This window comes from Canis lupus, unplaced genomic scaffold (genome assembly GCF_011100685.1).
Source record: "Canis lupus familiaris isolate Mischka breed German Shepherd unplaced genomic scaffold, alternate assembly UU_Cfam_GSD_1.0 chrUn_S1596H1786, whole genome shotgun sequence".
Lineage (NCBI taxonomy): Eukaryota > Metazoa > Chordata > Mammalia > Carnivora > Canidae > Canis > Canis lupus.
In genome coordinates, this window is record NW_023330435.1 from 50,913 (window position 1) to 71,475 (window position 20,563).

The 20,563-nt window shown below is 51.1% G+C and overlaps 1 long non-coding RNA gene across 5 annotated transcripts in view; it reads right to left on the reverse strand.

The window, feature by feature from the left end:
- The window catches only part of LOC119864450, an 87,448-nt gene that overhangs the window by 25,829 nt on the left and 41,056 nt on the right, over window positions 1-20,563 (reverse strand). For all 5 annotated transcript variants that reach the window (XR_005386843.1, XR_005386845.1, XR_005386842.1 and 2 more), the window contains one exon: window positions 13,175-13,251. This is a non-coding gene — a long non-coding RNA (uncharacterized LOC119864450). The remainder of the gene's footprint in view (window positions 1-13,174; window positions 13,252-20,563) is intronic.

Sequence of the window (20,563 nt, forward strand, 5' to 3'; positions counted from 1 at the left end):
GTGGGGTTTCTGCACTTCGCCCTATCCGGTAACATGTCGACAACAGTAGAATGTGACATTACGTGTCTGTAGTATAAAACCTCAAGCAGCACTGAGAAAGATACGCACTCACGGGCACAATGATATATCAAAGCTGAATTCTAAAAACGCGTTCGACTAACACAGAGGAAAGCAGGAAAAAGAAACAAAACATAAAATGACAGGTGGATGCTCTGACATAATAATTACATGAAAGAGAAGTGTTCTAAACATACAAAAGACAGACATTGGCAGACTGGTTTTTAACAAGTATGACCCAGGGACGCCCGGGTGGCTCAGCGGTTGAGCATCTGCCTTTGGCTCAGGGCATGATCCCGGGGTCCTGGGATTGAGTCTCGCATCCCTCCTGTGGGGAGCCTGATTCTTCCTCTGCCTGTGTCTCTGCATCTCTGTGTGTGTGTGTGTGTCTCTCATGAATAAATAAACTCTTTTTCAAAAAAAATTTTAAGAAGAAAAATAAATGATAGAAAATCTGGACAAAGATTAGCAATGATACAGAGCACTCGAGAAGACCATCAGCCAACAGTATGTCAACAACAGGTATAAAACACCTCGCCCAAGAAGTGCAGAAAACACGTTGTCTTCAAGCACCCACAGAACTCACACCAAGACAGGCCATATCCTGGACCATGACACAAACTTCAACGTATTTACAAGAATTAAAATTCTAGAGCATGGTCTTTGAAAATCATGGACTCAAACTAAAAATCGGTAGCAGAAAAATCTCCAAATATTGAGAAACTAAGCAAAATGATTCTAAGCAATCCAGGAGTTGAAAGGAGATGTCAAAGGAAAGTTTTAAAAATACACAGAACGGAATGAAAGTGAGAATACCACACACCAATATCGGTGGTGCGTAGCTCTGAAAGGGAAATTTATGAGATTATTTGCTCATACTAAAAAAGAGAAAGTTGTCAAATAATCTAAGCTTCCATTTAAATAATCTAGAAAAAGAAGAACAAAGTAAAGCAAATTGAGAGGAAGGAATAGCATAGTAAATACAAGAAAAAAATCAAAGAAACTGAAAACAGGAAAAAAAAACCCAAAATCAACGAAACAAAAATGTGATCCCTTAAATATAGGAAATAAAATACGCAAACCTCTAGAGAAATGAGTGAGAGAGAGAGACTGATATGACGTAAATTAACAAAATCAGGAAAGAAACATCATTACAGACCCTGCGGAAACTGAAAAGATAAAGGAAACAGTAGTAAGACTTCACACATCAATTTGACCAATTCAAAGATACGGACAAGCTTCTCAAAAAAGCACAAGCCACTACAACTCATGCAGTAACATGTAAGTACTGTGAATAAAACATCTGAATAGTTCTGTAGTCTATTAAGTAAACTGAATTCTTAATTTTAAAATTCATATACCAATAAAATATAAAGAAATAAAGAAATAAAAAATAAACAGCGTATGTTCTCATTCATTTGGGGAATATAAATAATAGTGAAAGGGAATATAAGGGAAGGGAGAAGAAATGTGTGGGAAATATCAGAAAGGGAGACAGAACATAAAACTCCTAACTCTGGGAAATGAACTAGGGGTGGAGGAAGGGGAGGAGGGCAGGGGGTGGGGTTGAATGGGTGACGGGCACTGAGGGGGACACTTGACGGGATGAGCACTGGGTGTTATTCTGTATGGATGAAAACCTTCTGCTGGGTACGCATACTGGGAAAAAAACCTCAATTATCATAAAACCCATGTACAAACGACCCAGAGAGGGAACGTACTCTTCATTGGGAAAACCCTGGAGCTTTTCCCTTAAGGTCAGGAACACGACAGGGTGTCCACCCTCAACACTCTCGTTCGGCAGAATAGTAGTGGTCCTCGCTTTCCCAGCGACATTCCGAAACAGAAAAAAAAGGCATCCGGATTGGCAAAGAAGTCAAACTCTCACTCTTCACAGAGGACATGACACTCTATGTGGGAAACCTCACACAATCACTAGACTAGATCGTACGTAAGGGATCTATCCAACAAGACGCCTAACTAACGATCGTGGGTATCTATGCCCTGAATGTGGGAGTTGCCACGGATATCAATCAATCGCTAAGCAAAGTTAAGACATACTTAGATAATAATACCCTTTTACTTGGAGACTCGAATACGGCGCTTTCTGCAATTGACAGGTCTTCCAGGCACAGCATCTCCAAAGAAACAAGAGCACTAAAGGATACAGTGGACCAGGTGGATCTCACAGATATTTACAGAACTTTACATCCAAATGCAACTGAATTCACATTCTTCTCAATTGCACGTGGAACTTTGTCCAGAAGAGACCACATACTGGGTCACAAATCAGGTCATAATCGATACCAAAACTTTGGGATCGTCCCCTGCATATTTTCAGCCCATAATGCTCTGAAACTAGAGCTCAACCACAAGAAGTTTGCAAGGATTTCAAACACGTGCAGGTTAAGGACCATCCTGCTAAAAGGTGAAAGGGTCAACCAGGACATTAGAGAAGAATTAAGAAAATTCACGGAAACCAGTGAGAACGAAGATACAACCAACCGTTCAGAATCTCTGGGATACAGCAAAAGCGGTCCCAAATAGGGGAAAGACATCGCAATACAAGCATCAATCCAAACACTGGAAAGAACTCAAATACGAAAACTAACCTGGCACCTAAAGGAGCTGGAGAAGGACCAGCAAATGAAACCTTCACCCAGCAGAAGACGACAGTTAATAAAACTTCGAGCAGAACTCAATGAAATAGAGAGCAGAAGAACTGAGGAAACACATCCACAAAACCAGGTGGTGGACCTCTGAAAGAACCAATAAGAGAGAGAAAAACCATGAAGCCCGCCTTATTAAAAGAAGAGAGAAAAGACTCCAATTAACAAAAACATGAATGAGAAAGGAGAGATCACCACCACCACGTAGGAAATACAAGCGATCTGAAAAACTCATCCTGAGCAGCTATACGCCAATAAATTGGGCAATCGAGAAGAAACGAACGCATTTCCGGAAAACCACAAACTACCAAAAACGGAACAGGAAGACACAGAAAACCCCAACAGGTCAATATCCAGGGAGGAAATTAAAGCAGTCATCATCAAAGACCTCCCAGGACACAAAAGTCTAGGGCCGGGTGGCTTCCTGAAACACTGTGGAACACGTCGGAAAGAAACTGAGGAAGACACAAAGAGATGGAAAAGGGTTCCACGCTCCTGGGTTGGAAGAATTGATATTGGGGAAAATGTCAACGTGACCCAGGGCAATATACACAACTAATGCAATCCCTGTCAGAAATAGCACAGACTCTCTTCAGAGAGCTGGAGCAAGTCCTCTGAAGGCTGGTGTGGAATGCGAAAAGACCCCGAACGGCCACGGGAAGAGTCGCCAAGAAAACCACTGCGGGGGCAGCACAATGCCGGATTTCACGTTGTGCCACGAAGCTGTGACGGGCAAGACAGTGGGATACTGGCACAAAAACAGACACGCCGATCAATGGAACAGAAGAGAGCATCCAGAGGTGGACCCTCAACTCTATGGGCAACTAATATTCAGCCAGGCAGGAAAGACCATGCACGGGGAAAAAGAAAAGACAGTCTCTTCAATAAATGCTGCTGGGAACACTGGACAGCCACACGCAGAAGAATGAAACTGGACCATTCCTCTCACACCATACACAAGGATAAACTCAAAATGGATGAAGGATCTCAATTTTGCAAGACAAGAGTCCATCAAAATCCTAGGGCAGGACAAAGGCAACAACACCCTTCTTGAACTGGGCCACAGCAACTTCGTAGAAATGACATCAGCCACGAAGGCCAGAGAAACAAGAGCGAAGAAAAGGATTGCTGGGACTTCACCAAGATGAGCAGGTTCCACACAGCAAAAGAAACACCCGACAAAACTCAAAGCCAACCCACAGAGTGGGAGAAGACATGTGCAAATGACCCTGTCAGGTAAAGGGCCAGTATCCAAGATCTCTGAAGAACTTCTGCAACTCCACAGCAAAGAGACCAACGATCCAATCCGAAAGACGGGCAAGAGACATGAATGGAAATGTCACAGAGGAAGACTAGGCATGGCCGACAAGCACGTGAGACAATGCTCCGCATCACTGGCCGTCAGGGAGATATGGGTCAAAAGCACCACGAGATCCCACCTGACACACCAGCGACTGCGGTGAACGTTAACAAGATAGGAAACAGCGAAGGTCGGCGAGGATGTGGCGAAAAGGGAACCCTCTTGCACTGCTGGTGGGAATGTGACCTGATGCAGCCACGCCTGGAAAACCGTGTGCAGGTGCCTCAGAGAGGTAACAACGGATCTGCCCTGCGATCCAGCATGGGGGTGCACTGGTGGAGATGTACCCCAAAGATACAGATGCGGGGAAACACCGGGACACGTGCACCCTGAGGTTTCGAGTTGCAATGCCCACGATAGCCACACTGCGGAAGGAGCCTCGGTGCCCATCGAAAGATGAATGGATAAGGAGGGCGAGTGGTCTCTGTACACGATGGAAGATTACTCAGCCATCAGAAACGACAAACACCCACCATTTGCTTCGATGTGGATGGAACCAGAGGGTATTATGGCTGAGTCAAAGAAAAAGAAGGCAGTCGGCGAAGGACAAACATTCTATGGTCTCGTTCTTTTGGGGAGTATGAAAAAAATAGTGAAAGGGAACAGAAGAGAAAGAAGAAAAAAATGAGTGGGAGATGGCAGAAAAGGAGACAGAACAGGAGAGACTCCTAACCCTGGGAAATGAACAAGGGGTGGAAGAAAGGGAGGAACGCGGGGGGCGGGGTTGACTGGGTGACGGGCACAGAGGGGGGCACTTGATGCGATGAACACTGGGGGAGTTACACTCGATGTTGGCAAAATGACCTCCAATAAGAAAGAAACCTATAAACAAACACACAAACCTCCCAAGACACAAAAGTCCAGGGCCAGATGGCTTCCCAGGGGAATTCTATCCAGCGCTTCAAGAAGAAAGACTACCTATGCTACTAAAGCTGCTCCGAAAGATAGAAAGAGATGGAATACTTCCAAGCTCGTTCTTGGAGGCCAGCATCACCTTAACTCCAAAACCCAAGACCCCAAAAGGGGACAATGCTGGACCGATGTCCCTGATTAAGGCGGACGCACACCTTCTCCACAAGATATGAGCCAACAGGATCCGACGGGACATGATTAAGAAGTTACTCACCACGACCCAGTGGGGTTAATCGCCAGGGTGCAAGGCTGCTTCAGCACTCGGAGAACACTCGATGGACTTCATCAGATCTGCAAGAGAGAAAACAAGAACCAGATGATCCTCTCAAGAGACGCAGAGGAAGCATTTGACAAAATACGGCATCCATGGCAGATCCAAACCCTTCAGAGTACAGGGATAGAGGGAACGTCCCTCAGCATCTTCAAATCCATCTACGAAAAGCCCGTGGCAAATTATCATCCACAATGTGGAAACACTGGGAGCCTTTCTTCGAACATCAGGAACGAGAGACAGGGATGTCCACCCTCACCACGTCTTCTCAACATACTACTAGACATCTCGGCCTCAGCAATCAAGCGACAGAAAAAATAAAAGGCATTCACATTGGCAAAGAAGTAGTCAAACTTGCCCTCTTCACCAATGGCATGCATGGTACTGTACCCGGAAAACCCAAAAGACTCCACCCCAAGATCGTAGAACTCATACAGCAAATTCGGCAGCGTGGCAGGATCCTAAATCTATGCCAAGAAATCAGTCACCTCTCTATACGCCAACGATGACTCTGAAGAAAGAGAAATTAAGGAGTCGGTTCCAGTGACAACTGCACCCAAAAGCATGAGATACCCAGGAATACACCTAACCAAAGAGGTAAAGGATCTCTACCCGAAAAACCACGGAACACATCTGAAAGAAATTGAGGAGGACACTAAGAGATGGAAAACTATCCCATGCTCCTGGACTGGAAGAATTCATATATTGGGAAAATGTCAACGTGACTGACCCAGGGCAATTTACACATTGATTGCAATCCCTATCATCAAAAATACCAAAGGCTCCCTTCAGAGAGTCGCCACAAATCATCTGAAGATTAGTGTGGAATCAGACAAGACCCCGAATGCCGAGGGCAATACTAGAAAAGAAAACCACAGCTGGCGGCATCACAACGCCGGACTTCAGGTTGTGCTACAAAGCTGTGCTCATCAAGACAGTGTGCTACTAGCAGAAAAACAGACACACGGATCAATGGGACAGAAGAGAGAAATCCAGAAGTGGACCCTCAACTCTACGGTCAGGACCATATATTCGACCAAGCAGGAGAGACCATCCACTGGAAAAAAGACAGCCTCCTCACTAAAGGCTGCTGGGAACGTTGGACAGCCACATGCAAAAGAATGAAACTGGACCATTCTCTCACACCATACACAGAGATAAAACTCAAAATGGATGAAAGATGTAAATGTGAGATGAGATTCCATCAAAACCCTAGGGGAGAACACAGGCAACGTCCTTCCCGAACTTGGCCACAGTAACTTCTTGCAAGATACACCCGTGAAGGCCAGAAAACAAAAGCAAAGATGAACTATTGGGACTTCATCGGGATGAGAAGCTTCCGCACAGCCAAAGAGACACTCAACAAAACCAAGAGACAACCTCCAGAATGGGAGAAGCTACGTGCAAATGACCCGTCAGATAAAGGGCCAGCATCCACGATCTCTAAAGAACCCATTCAACTCAACAGCAGAGAAACCAACCATCCAATCCGGAAATGGGCAAAAGACACGAACCGAAATGGCACAGAGCAAGACGTCGACGTGGCCGACAAGCCCATGAGAAAATGCGCCGCATCACTGTTATTTCCATCAGGGAAACACACGTCAAAAGCACAACGAAATCCCACCTTACACCGGTGAGAATGGGGAACATTGGCCAGACAGGAAACCACAAATACTGGACAGGATGTGCAGAAAGGGGAACGATTTCAAAATTCAACAATTTCAGAGGTAGCCATATTCACCTGAAAGGGACCAAGGGGGAGGGGGGCATGCTGCCGGCCAGGCTGGGGAGCTTAGGGAGGGACCTGAGAGCGGGGAGGGGGTGGGGGGAGGAGGAACAGCCAAGGGCCTTGGGGGGCCTGGGGGGGCCCAGCAGCCCAGGCCCTCAAGCCACCGCCCCAAGGCCCTGCCCTGACATCGCAAGGTGCCTGCATCCTAACCCCTCTGAGCAGCCGCGGATGGGTTCGGCGGCACCTCCCCGAGCCCCGGTGGAGGGGCCCCACACCCTCCCTGAGCCGCTCCTGTGAGACCTGACCTGACACGTAGGAGGCCCCGCCGCCGCCCCCCTCCGAGAACAGGTGCCACCACTCCTCCCCCGCGCAGCCCTCTGCCCGGCACCCTGGCGGCCCAAAGGGTGTCCGCCGGGCTCGCCACGGGGGCGCCTCCATGCGGCCCCCAAGACTCACTGTCCCCCTCCGGTCCCTCCCAGGCACCCGCCGCGCCACCAGCGAGGGCCAGATGCCTCTCGCACAGCCACCCCGGGGCCCGTCACGCCTCCCGGGGCCCACGCTGACCTGCGCGCCGGGGGCCGAGGCCTGCAGAGCCGCTGCCGCGAGCCCGGAGCGCGGGGAACCGCGGGGAACCGCGGGGAACCGCGGGCCTGGACTGGGGGCGCGGCCGCGCAACCTCCTGCCGTGCCCAGGTCGCCGCATCTGCGCACAGCTCCTCCTGCGGCCACGCCCCGGCCCCCTTCAGGTCACGCTCCGGCTCAGGCGCCTGGGCAAGCTCCCGCCCCGCCCCCGCCACGCCCCCCGCAGACCTGCCACACAGAGGCCTGCCCCCCGCGGAGCCTACAGGGGACCCGAGACCGCCTCTGCCTCCCCCCGCTAGTCTAGTCGGGGCGCCGGGGCCGAGGCCTTGCGCCCCGGCTCAGTCCCGAGGGACACCTGCTCACGGAGGCACGGAGCCTCTCTCTGGCTCTGTGTCTCCATCCCTGTCCCTCCGTCCCGGTCTCTGTCTCTCCCTCACTGTCTCCCTCGCTCTCCCTCCCGGTCTGGCCCTGTCTCCCTCCCAGTCTCTCTTCCTCTGCCCCCACCCCCATCTCTCTCTCTCTCCCTCGCCTTCCCTGTCTCTGTGTCCCTCCCAGTCTTTCTTCTCTTACTGCCTATCATGGCCTGTCCCTCGCTGTCTCTCTCTCCCTGTCTCTGTGTCTACCTTCTTGTCTCTCGGACTCTCACTTGTCTCCCTCCCTGTCTCATTCTCTCCATCCTGTCTCTGTCTCGCTGTCTCCTCCCTCCCTGTCTCTGACTCTCCCCTCCTGTCTCTCGGTCTCCCTCCCTGCACCTTGGTCTCTCCCCTCTGTCTCATCTCTCCCTCTCTGTCTCTTGGTCTGTCTGTCCCTCCCTGTCTCTGGATCCTTCCTTCCCTGTCCTGTGTCTCTCCCCCATCTCGATCTCTCACCCCCGTCGTCTCAGTCACTCCTCCCTGTCTCCATCTCTCTCTCCCTCCCTGTCTCTCGGTCTCCCCCTCGCTTTCTCTCCGTCTCCCTGCCCACCTCTATCTATCTCTCCCTCCCTGTCTCTGTCCATCCCTCCACTTCTGTCTCTCCTTCCCTGCCTCGGTCTCTCCATCCCTGTCTCTCGCCACCCGTCTCCATCTGTCCCTCCCTGTCTGTGTGTCTCCATCCCTGTCTCTCTCTCATCCTGTCTCTCGGCCTCTCCCTCACTGTATCTCGGTCTCCCTCCATGGCTCTGGCTCTCACTCCCTGTCTCTCTGTCTCCCCCTGCCTGTCTCTCGGTCTGTCCCTCCCGGTCTCTCGGTCTCTCCCTCCCTGTCTCTGGGTCTGTCCCTCCCTGTCTCTCGGTCTCCCTCCCTCTCTGTCTCTCCCACGGTGTCTAGATCTCACCCTCCTTCTCTCTGTGTCTCGGTCTCTCCCTCCCAGGCTCTCGGTGTCTCCCTACCTGTTTCCCTGCCTCTCCCTGCCTGTCTTTCTGTATCTCCCTCGCTGTCTCTGTCTCTCCATCCCTGTCTCTCTGACTCTCCTTCCCTGTGTCTGTGTCTGTCTCTCCCCGCTGCCCCATCTCAGTCTGTCCCCGCCCTGCCCCCCACCCCGTCTCCTCTCCCGCCCTCACTCTGACTCTCGCTCCCTGTCTCGCCGACTCTCCCTTCCCGTGTCTCTGTCTCTCTTTGCGTCTCTGTCTCTCTGCCAGTCTCTGTGTGTCTCCCTTCGTGTCTCCCAGTCTCTCACTCCGTCTCGTTCTCTCCATCCTGTCTCTGTGTTCCCCTCTCTGTGTCTCAGTCTCCCTCCCTTTCTCTCTGACTCTTCCTCCCTGTCTCTCAGTGTATCCCTCCCGGGCTCTCGGTGTCTCTCTGTCTCTGTCTCTCCCTCCCTGTCTCTCTGACTCTCCTTCCATGTCTGGCTCTCTCCCTCCCTTCCTCATTCTTCCTCCTTGTCTTGGTCTCTCCCTCACCATCTCGCTGTCTCTCCCTCCCCATCCCTATCTCTCCCTCCCTGTCTGTGTCCCCCTCCCTGTGTCTGTCCATCCCTCCAGTTCTGTCTCTCCTTCCCTCTCCACGTTAATGAAACAAAGGATGAGAACCGTAGGATTCTCTCAATAGATGCAGAAAAAGCATTTGACCAAATAGACCATCCTTTCATGATGGAAACCTTCTGCTGGGTACGCATACTGGGAAAAAAACCTCAATTATCATAAAACCCATGTACAAACGACCCAGAGAGGGAACGTGCTCTTCATTGGGAAAAACCTGGAGCTTTTCCCTTAAGGTCAGGAACACGACAGGGTGTCCACCCTCAACACTCTCGTTCGGCAGAATAGTAGTGGTCCTCGCTTTCCCAGCGACATTCCGAAACAGAAAAAAAAGGCATCCGGATCGGCAAAGAAGTCACACTCTCACTCTTCACAGAGGACATGACACTCTATGTGGGAAACCTCACACAATCACTAGACTACATCGTACGTAAGGGATCTATCCAACAAGACGACCTAACTAACGATCGTGGGTATCTATGCCCTGAATGTGGGAGTTGCCACGGATATCAATCAATCGCTAAGCAAAGTTAAGACATACTTAGATAATAATACCCTTTTACTTGGAGACTCGAATACGGCGCTTTCTGCAATTGACAGGTCTTCCAGGCACAGCATCTCCAAAGAAACAAGAGCACTAAAGGATACAGTGGACCAGGTGGATCTCACAGATATTTACAGAACTTTACATGCAAATGCAACTGAATTCACATCCTTCTCAATTGCACGTGGAACTTTGTCCAGAAGAGACCACATACTGGGTCACAAATCAGGTCATAATCGATACCAAAACTTTGGGATCGTCCCCTGCATATTTTCAGCCCATAATGCTCTGAAACTAGAGCTCAACCACAAGAAGTTTGCAAGGATTTCAAACACGTGCAGGTTAAGGACCATCCTGCTAAAAGGTGAAAGGGTCAACCAGGACATCAGAGAAGAATTAAGAAAATTCACGGAAACCAATGAGAACGAAGATACAACCAACCGTTCAGAATCTCTGGGATACAGCAAAAGCGGTCCCAAATAGGGGAAAGACATCGCAATACAAGCATCAATCCAAACACTGGAAAGAACTCAAATACAAAAACTAACCTGGCACCTAAAGGAGCTGGAGAAGGACCAGCAAATGAAACCTTCACCCAGCAGAAGACGACGGTTAATAAAACTTCGAGCAGAACTCAATGAAATAGAGAGCAGAAGAACTGAGGAAACACATCCACAAAACCAGGTGGTGGACCTCTGAAAGAACCAATAAGAGAGAGAAAAACCATGAAGCCAGCCTTATTAAAAGAAGAGAGAAAAGACTCCAATTAACAAAAACATGAATGAGAAAGGAGAGATCACCACCACCACGTAGGAAATACAAGCGATCTGAAAAACTCATCCTGAGCAGCTATACGCCAATAAATTGGGCAATCGAGAAGAAACGAACGCATTTCCGGAAAACCACAAACTACCAAAAACGGAACAGGAAGACACAGAAAACCCCAACAGGTCAATATCCAGGGAGGAAATTAAAGCAGTCATCATCAAAGACCTCCCAGGACACAAAAGTCTAGGGCCGGGTGGCTTCCTGAAACACTGTGGAACACGTCGGAAAGAAACTGAGGAAGACACAAAGAGATGGAAAAGGGTTCCACGCTCCTGGGTTGGAAGAATTGATATTGGGGAAAATGTCAACGTGACCCAGGGCAATATACACAACTAATGCAATCCCTGTCAGAAATAGCACGGACTCTCTTCAGAGAGCTGGAGCAAGTCCTCTGAAGGCTGGTGTGGAATGCGAAAAGACCCCGAACGGCCACGGGAAGAGTCGCCAAGAAAACCACTGCGGGGGCAGCACAATGCCGGATTTCACGTTGTGCCACGAAGCTGTGACGGGCAAGACAGTGGGATACTGGCACAAAAACAGACACGCCGATCAATGGAACAGAAGAGAGCATCCAGAGGTGGACCCTCAACTCTATGGGCAACTAATATTCAGCCAGGCAGGAAAGACCATGCACGGGGAAAAGGAAAAGACAGTCTCTTCAATAAATGCTGCTGGGAACACTGGACAGCCACACGCAGAAGAATGAAACTGGACCATTCCTCTCACACCATACACAAGGATAAACTCAAAATGGATGAAGGATCTCAATTTTGCAAGACAAGAGTCCATCAAAATCCTAGGGCAGGACAAAGGCAACAACACCCTTCTTGAACTGGGCCACAGCAACTTCGTAGAAATGACATCAGCCACGAAGGCCAGAGAAACAAGAGCGAAGAACAGGAATGCTGGGACTTCACCAAGTTGAGCAGGTTCCACACAGCAAAAGAAACACCCGACAAAACTCAAAGCCAACCCACAGAGTGGGAGAAGACATGTGCAAATGACCCTGTCAGGTAAAGGGCCAGTATCCAAGATCTCTGAAGAACTTCGGCAACTCCACAGCAAAGAGACCAACGATCCAATCCGGAAGACGGGCAAGAGACATGAATGGAAATGTCACAGAGGAAGACTAGGCATGGCCGACAAGCACGTGAGACAATGCTCCGCATCACTGGCCGTCAGGGAGATATGGGTCAAAAGCACCACGAGATCCCACCTGACACACCAGCGACTGCGGTGAACGTTAACAAGATAGGAAACAGCGAAGGTCGGCGAGGATGTGGCGAAAAGGGAACCCTCTTGCACTGCTGGTGGGAATGTGACCTGATGCAGCCACGCCTGGAAAACCGTGTGCAGGTGCCTCAGAGAGGTAACAACGGATCTGCCCTGCGATCCAGCATGGGGGTGCACTGGTGGAGATGTACCCCAAAGATACAGATGCGGGGAAACACCGGGACACGTGCACCCTGAGGTTTCGAGTTGCAATGCCCACGATAGCCACACTGCGGAAGGAGCCTCGGTGCCCATCGAAAGATGAATGGATAAGGAGGGCGAGTGGTCTCTGTACACGATGGAAGATTACTCAGCCATCAGAAACGACAAACACCCACCATTTGCTTCGATGTGGATGGAACCAGAGGGTATTATGGCTGAGTCAAAGAAAAAGAAGGCAGTCGGCGAAGGACAAACATTCTATGGTCTCGTTCTTTTGGGGAGTATGAAAAAAATAGTGAAAGGGAACAGAGGAGAAAGAAGAAAAAAATGAGTGGGAGATGGCAGAAAAGGAGACAGAACAGGAGAGACTCCTAACCCTGGGAAATGAACAAGGGGTGGAAGAAAGGGAGGAACGCGGGGGGCGGGGTTGACTGGGTGACGGGCACAGAGGGGGGCACTTGATGCGATGAACACTGGGGGAGTTACACTCGATGTTGGCAAAATGACCTCCAATAAGAAAGAAACCTATAAACAAACACACAAACCTCCCAAGACACAAAAGTCCAGGGCCAGATGGCTTCCCAGGGGAATTCTATCCAGCGCTTCAAGAAGAAAGACTACCTATGCTACTAAAGCTGCTCCGAAAGATAGAAAGAGATGGAATACTTCCAAGCTCGTTCTTGGAGGCCAGCATCACCTTAACTCCAAAACCCAAGACCCCAAAAGGGGACAATGCTGGACCGATGTCCCTGATTAAGGCGGACGCACACCTTCTCCACAAGATATGAGCCAACAGGATCCGACGGGACATGATTAAGAAGTTACTCACCACGACCCAGTGGGGTTAATCGCCAGGGTGCAAGGCTGCTTCAGCACTCGGAGAACACTCGATGGGCTTCATCAGATCTGCAAGAGAGAAAACAAGAACCAGATGATCCTCTCAAGAGACGCAGAGGAAGCATTTGACAAAATACGGCATCCATGGCAGATCCAAACCCTTCAGAGTACAGGGATAGAGGGAACGTCCCTCAGCATCTTCAAATCCATCTACGAAAAGCCCGTGGCAAATTATCATCCACAATGTGGAAACACTGGGAGCCTTTCTTCGAACATCAGGAACGAGAGACAGGGATGTCCACCCTCACCACGTCTTCTCAACATACTACTAGACATCTCGGCCTCAGCAGTCAAGCGACAGAAAAACTAAAAGGCATTCACATTGGCAAAGAAGTAGTCAAACTTGCCCTCTTCACCGATGGCATGCATGGTACCGTACCCGGAAAACCCAAAAGACTCCACCCCAAGATCGTAGAACTCATACAGCAAATTCGGCAGCGTGGCAGGATCCTAAATCTATGCCAAGAAATCAGTCACCTCTCTATACGCCAACGATGACTCTGAAGAAAGAGAAATTAAGGAGTCGGTTCCAGTGACAACTGCACCCAAAAGCATGAGATACCCAGGAATACACCTAACCAAAGAGGTAAAGGATCTCTACCCGAAAAACCACGGAACACATCTGAAAGAAATTGAGGAGGACACTAAGACATGGAAAACTATCCCATGCTCCTGGATTGGAAGAATTCATATATTGGGAAAATGTCAACGTGACTGACCCAGGGCAATTTACACATTGATTGCAATCCCTATCATCAAAAATACCAAAGGCTCCCTTCAGAGAGTTGCCACAAATCATCTGAAGAGTAGTGTGGAATCAGACAAGACCCCGAATGCCCAGGGCAATATTAGAAAAGAAAACCACAGCTGGCGGCATCACAAGGCCGGACTTCAGGTTGTGCTACAAAGCTGTGCTCATCAAGACAGTGTGCTACTAGCAGAAAAACAGACACACGGATCAATGGGACAGAAGAGAGAAATCCAGAAGTGGACCCTCAACTCTACGGTCAGGAGCATATATTCGACCAAGCAGGAGAGACCATCCACTGGAAAAAAGACAGCCTCCTCACTAAAGGCTGCTGGGAACGTTGGACAGCCACATGCAAAAGAATGAAACTGGACCATTCTCTCACACCATACACAGAGATAAAACTCAAAATGGATGAAAGATGTAAATGTGAGATGAGATTCCATCAAAACCCTAGGGGAGAACACCGGCAACGTCCTTCCCGAACTTGGCCACAGTAACTTCTTGCAAGATACACCCGTGAAGGCCAGAAAACAAAAGCAAAGATGAACTATTGGGACTTCATCGGGATGAGAAGCTTCCGCACAGCCAAAGAGACACTCAACAAAACCAAGAGACAACCTCCAGAATGGGAGAAGCTACGTGCAAATGACCCGTCAGATAAAGGGCCAGCATCCACGATCTCTAAAGAACCCATTCAACTCAACAGCAGAGAAACCAACCATCCAATCCGGAAATGGGCAAAAGACACGAACCGAAATGGCACAGAGCAAGACGTCGACGTGGCCGACAAGCCCATGAGAAAATGCGCCGCATCACTGTTATTTCCATCAGGGAAACACACGTCAAAAGCACAACGAAATCCCACCTTACACCGGTGAGAATGGGGAACATTGGCCAGACAGGAAACCACAAATACTGGACAGGATGTGCAGAAAGGGGAACGATTTCAAAATTCAACAATTTCAGAGGTAGCCATATTCACCTGAAAGGGACCAAGGGGGAGGGGGGCATGCTGCCGGCCAGGCTGGGGAGCTTAGGGAGGGACCTGAGAGCGGGGAGGGGGTGGGGGGAGGAGGAACAGCCAAGGGCCTTGGGGGGCCTGGGGGGGCCCAGCAGCCCAGGCCCTCAAGCCACCGCCCCAAGGCCCTGCCCTGACATCGCAAGGTGCCTGCATCCTAACCCCTCTGAGCAGCCGCGGATGGGTTCGGCGGCACCTCCCCGAGCCCCGGTGGAGGGGCCCCACACCCTCCCTGAGCCGCTCCTGTGAGACCTGACCTGACACGTAGGAGGCCCCGCCGCCGCCCCCCTCCGAGAACAGGTGCCACCACTCCTCCCCCGCGCAGCCCTCTGCCCGGCACCCTGGCGGCCCAAAGGGTGTCCGCCGGGCTCGCCACGGGGGCGCCTCCATGCGGCCCCCAAGACTCACTGTCCCCCTCCGGTCCCTCCCAGGCACCCGCCGCGCCACCAGCCAGGGCCAGATGCCTCTCGCACAGCCACCCCGGGGCCCGTCACGCCTCCCGGGGCCCACGCTGACCTGCGCGCCGGGGGCCGAGGCCTGCAGAGCCGCTGCCGCGAGCCCGGAGCGCGGGGAACCGCGGGGAACCGCGGGGAACCGCGGGCCTGGACTGGGGGCGCGGCCGCGCAACCTCCTGCCGTGCCCAGGTCGCCGCATCTGCGCACAGCTCCTCCTGCGGCCACGCCCCGGCCCCCTTCAGGTCACGCTCCGGCTCAGGCGCCTGGGCAAGCTCCCGCCCCGCCCCCGCCACGCCCCCCGCAGACCTGCCACACAGAGGCCCGCCCTCCGCGGAGCCTACAGGGGACCCGAGACCGCCTCTGCCTCCCCCCGCTAGTCTAGTCGGGGCGCCGGGGCCGAGGCCTTGCGCCCCGGCTCAGTCCCGAGGGACACCTGCTCACGGAGGCACGGAGCCTCTCTCTGGCTCTGTGTCTCCATCCCTGTCCCTCCGTCCCGGTCTCTGTCTCTCCCTCACTGTCTCCCTCGCTCTCCCTCCCGGTCTGGCCCTGTCTCCCTCCCAGTCTCTCTGCCTCTGCCCCCACCCCCATCTCTCTCTCTCTCCCTCTCCCTCCCAGTCTCTGTGTCCCTCCCAGTCTTTCTTCTCTTACTGCCTATCATGGCCTGTCCCTCGCTGTCTCTCTCTCCCTCTCTCTGTGCCTACCTTCTTGTCTCTCGGACTCTCACTTGTCTCCCTCCCTGTCTCATTCTCTCCATCCTGTCTCTGTCTCGCTGTCTCCTCCCTCCCTGTCTCTGACTCTCCCCTCCTGTCTCTCGGTCTCCCTCCCTGCACCTTGGTCTCTCCCCTCTGTCTCATCTCTCCCTCTCTGTCTCTTGGTCTGTCTGTCCCTCCCTGTCTCTGGATCCTTCCTTCCCTGTCCTGTGTCTCTCCCCCATCTCGATCTCTCACCCCCGTCGTCTCAGTCACTCCTCCCTGTCTCCATCTCTCTCTCCCTCCCTGTCTCTCGGTCTCCCCCTCGCTTTCTCTCCGTCTCCCTGCCCACCTCTATCTATCTCTCCCTCCCTGTCTCTGTCCATCCCTCCACTTCTGTCTCTCCTTCCCTGCCTCGGTCTCTCCATCCCTGTCTCTCGCCACCCGTCTCCATCTGTCCCTCCCTGTCTGTGTGTCTCCATCCCTGTCTCTCTCTCATCCTGTCTCTCGGCCTCTCCCTCACTGTATCTCGGTCTCCCTCCATGGCTCTGGCTCTCACTCCCTGTCTCTCTGTCTCCCCCTGCCTGTCTCTCGGTCTCTCCCTCCCTGTCTCTGGGTCTGTCCCTCCCTGTCTCTCGGTCTCCCTCCCTCTCTGTCTCTCCCACGGTGTCTAGATCTCACCCTCCTTCTCTCTGTGTCTCGGTCTCTCCCTCCCAGGCTCTCGGTGTCTCCCTACCTGTTTCCCTGCCTCTCCCTGCCTGTCTTTCTGTATCTCCCTCGCTGTCTCTGTCTCTCCATCCCTGTCTCTCTGACTCTCCTTCCCTGTGTCTGTGTCTGTCTCTCCCCGCTGCCCCATCTCAGTCTGTCCCCACCCTGCCCCCCACCCCGTCTCCTCTCCCGCCCTCTCTCTGACTCTCGCTCCCTGTCTCGCCGACTCTCCCTTCCTGTGTCTCTGTCTCTCTTTGCGTCTCTGTCTCTCTGCCAGTCTCTGTGTGTCTCCCTTCGTGTCTCCCAGTCTCTCACTCCGTCTCGTTCTCTCCATCCTGTCTCTGTGTTCCCCTCTCTGTGTCTCAGTCTCCCTCCCTTTCTCTCTGACTCTTCCTCCCTGTCTCTCAGTGTATCCCTCCCGGGCTCTCGGTGTCTCTCTGTCTCTGTCTCTCCCTCCCTGTCTCTCTGACTCTCCTTCCATGTCTGGCTCTCTCCCTCCCTTCCTCATTCTTCCTCCTTGTCTCGGTCTCTCCCTCACCATCTCGCTGTCTCTCCCTCCCCATCCCTATCTCTCCCTCCCTGTCTGTGTCCCCCTCCGTGTGTCTGTCCATCCCTCCAGTTCTGTCTCTCCTTCCCTCTCCACGTTAATGAAACAAAGGATGAGAACCGTAGGATTCTCTCAATAGATGCAGAAAAAGCATTTGACCAAATAGACCATCCTTTCATGATGGAAACCTTCTGCTGGGTACGCATACTGGGAAAAAAACCTCAATTATCATAAAACCCATGTACAAACGACCCAGAGAGGGAACGTGCTCTTCATTGGGAAAAACCTGGAGCTTTTCCCTTAAGGTCAGGAACACGACAGGGTGTCCACCCTCAACACTCTCGTTCGGCAGAATAGTAGTGGTCCTCACTTTCCCAGCGACATTCCGAAACAGAAAAAAAAGGCATCCGGATCGGCAAAGAAGTCACACTCTCACTCTTCACAGAGGACATGACACTCTATGTGGGAAACCTCACACAATCACTAGACTACATCGTACGTAAGGGATCTATCCAACAAGACGACCTAACTAACGATCGTGGGTATCTATGCCCTGAATGTGGGAGTTGCCACGGATATCAATCAATCGCTAAGCAAAGTTAAGACATACTTAGATAATAATACCCTTTTACTTGGAGACTCGAATACGGCGCTTTCTGCAATTGACAGGTCTTCCAGGCACAGCATCTCCAAAGAAACAAGAGCACTAAAGGATACAGTGGACCAGGTGGATCTCACAGATATTTACAGAACTTTACATGCAAATGCAACTGAATTCACATCCTTCTCAATTGCACGTGGAACTTTGTCCAGAAGAGACCACATACTGGGTCACAAATCAGGTCATAATCGATACCAAAACTTTGGGATCGTCCCCTGCATATTTTCAGCCCATAATGCTCTGAAACTAGAGCTCAACCACAAGAAGTTTGCAAGGATTTCAAACACGTGCAGGTTAAGGACCATCCTGCTAAAAGGTGAAAGGGTCAACCAGGACATCAGAGAAGAATTAAGAAAATTCACGGAAACCAATGAGAACGAAGATACAACCAACCGTTCAGAATCTCTGGGATACAGCAAAAGCGGTCCCAAATAGGGGAAAGACATCGCAATACAAGCATCAATCCAAACACTGGAAAGAACTCAAATACAAAAACTAACCTGGCACCTAAAGGAGCTGGAGAAGGACCAGCAAATGAAACCTTCACCCAGCAGAAGACGACGGTTAATAAAACTTCGAGCAGAACTCAATGAAATAGAGAGCAGAAGAACTGAGGAAACACATCCACAAAACCAGGTGGTGGACCTCTGAAAGAACCAATAAGAGAGAGAAAAACCATGAAGCCAGCCTTATTAAAAGAAGAGAGAAAAGACTCCAATTAACAAAAACATGAATGAGAAAGGAGAGATCACCACCACCACGTAGGAAATACAAGCGATCTGAAAAACTCATCCTGAGCAGCTATACGCCAATAAATTGGGCAATCGAGAAGAAACGAACGCATTTCCGGAAAACCACAAACTACCAAAAACGGAACAGGAAGACACAGAAAACCCCAACAGGTCAATATCCAGGGAGGAAATTAAAGCAGTCATCATCAAAGACCTCCCAGGACACAAAAGTCTAGGGCCGGGTGGCTTCCTGAAACACTGTGGAACACGTCGGAAAGAAACTGAGGAAGACACAAAGAGATGGAAAAGGGTTCCACGCTCCTGGGTTGGAAGAATTGATATTGGGGAAAATGTCAACGTGACCCAGGGCAATATACACAACTAATGCAATCCCTGTCAGAAATAGCACGGACTCTCTTCAGAGAGCTGGAGCAAGTCCTCTGAAGGCTGGTGTGGAATGCGAAAAGACCCCGAACGGCCACGGGAAGAGTCGCCAAGAAAACCACTGCGGGGGCAGCACAATGCCGGATTTCACGTTGTGCCACGAAGCTGTGACGGGCAAGACAGTGGGATACTGGCACAAAAACAGACACGCCGATCAATGGAACAGAAGAGAGCATCCAGAGGTGGACCCTCAACTCTATGGGCAACTAATATTCAGCCAGGCAGGAAAGACCATGCACGGGGAAAAAGGAAAAGACAGTCTCTTCAATAAATGCTGCTGGGAACACTGGACAGCCACACGCAGAAGAATGAAACTGGACCATTCCTCTCACACCATACACAAGGATAAACTCAAAATGGATGAAGGATCTCAATTTTGCAAGACAAGAGTCCATCAAAATCCTAGGGCAGGACAAAGGCAACAACACCCTTCTTGAACTGGGCCACAGCAACTTCGTAGAAATGACATCAGCCACGAAGGCCAGAGAAACAAGAGCGAAGAACAGGAATGCTGGGACTTCACCAAGATTGAGCAGGTTCCACACAGCAAAAGAAACACCCGACAAAACTCAAAGCCAACCCACAGAGTGGGAGAAGACATGTGCAAATGACCCTGTCAGGTAAAGGGCCAGTATCCAAGATCTCTGAAGAACTTCGGCAACTCCACAGCAAAGAGACCAACGATCCAATCCGGAAGACGGGCAAGAGACATGAATGGAAATGTCACAGAGGAAGACTAGGCATGGCCGACAAGCACGTGAGACAATGCTCCGCATCACTGGCCGTCAGGGAGATATGGGTCAAAAGCACCACGAGATCCCACCTGACACACCAGCGACTGCGGTGAACGTTAACAAGATAGGAAACAGCGAAGGTCGGCGAGGATGTGGCGAAAAGGGAACCCTCTTGCACTGCTGGTGGGAATGTGACCTGATGCAGCCACGCCTGGAAAACCGTGTGCAGGTGCCTCAGAGAGGTAACAACGGATCTGCCCTGCGATCCAGCATGGGGGTGCACTGGTGGAGATGTACCCCAAAGATACAGATGCGGGGAAACACCGGGACACGTGCACCCTGAGGTTTCGAGTTGCAATGCCCACGATAGCCACACTGCGGAAGGAGCCTCGGTGCCCATCGAAAGATGAATGGATAAGGAGGGCGAGTGGTCTCTGTACACGATGGAAGATTACTCAGCCATCAGAAACGACAAACACCCACCATTTGCTTCGATGTGGATGGAACCAGAGGGTATTATGGCTGAGTCAAAGAAAAAGAAGGCAGTCGGCGAAGGACAAACATTCTATGGTCTCGTTCTTTT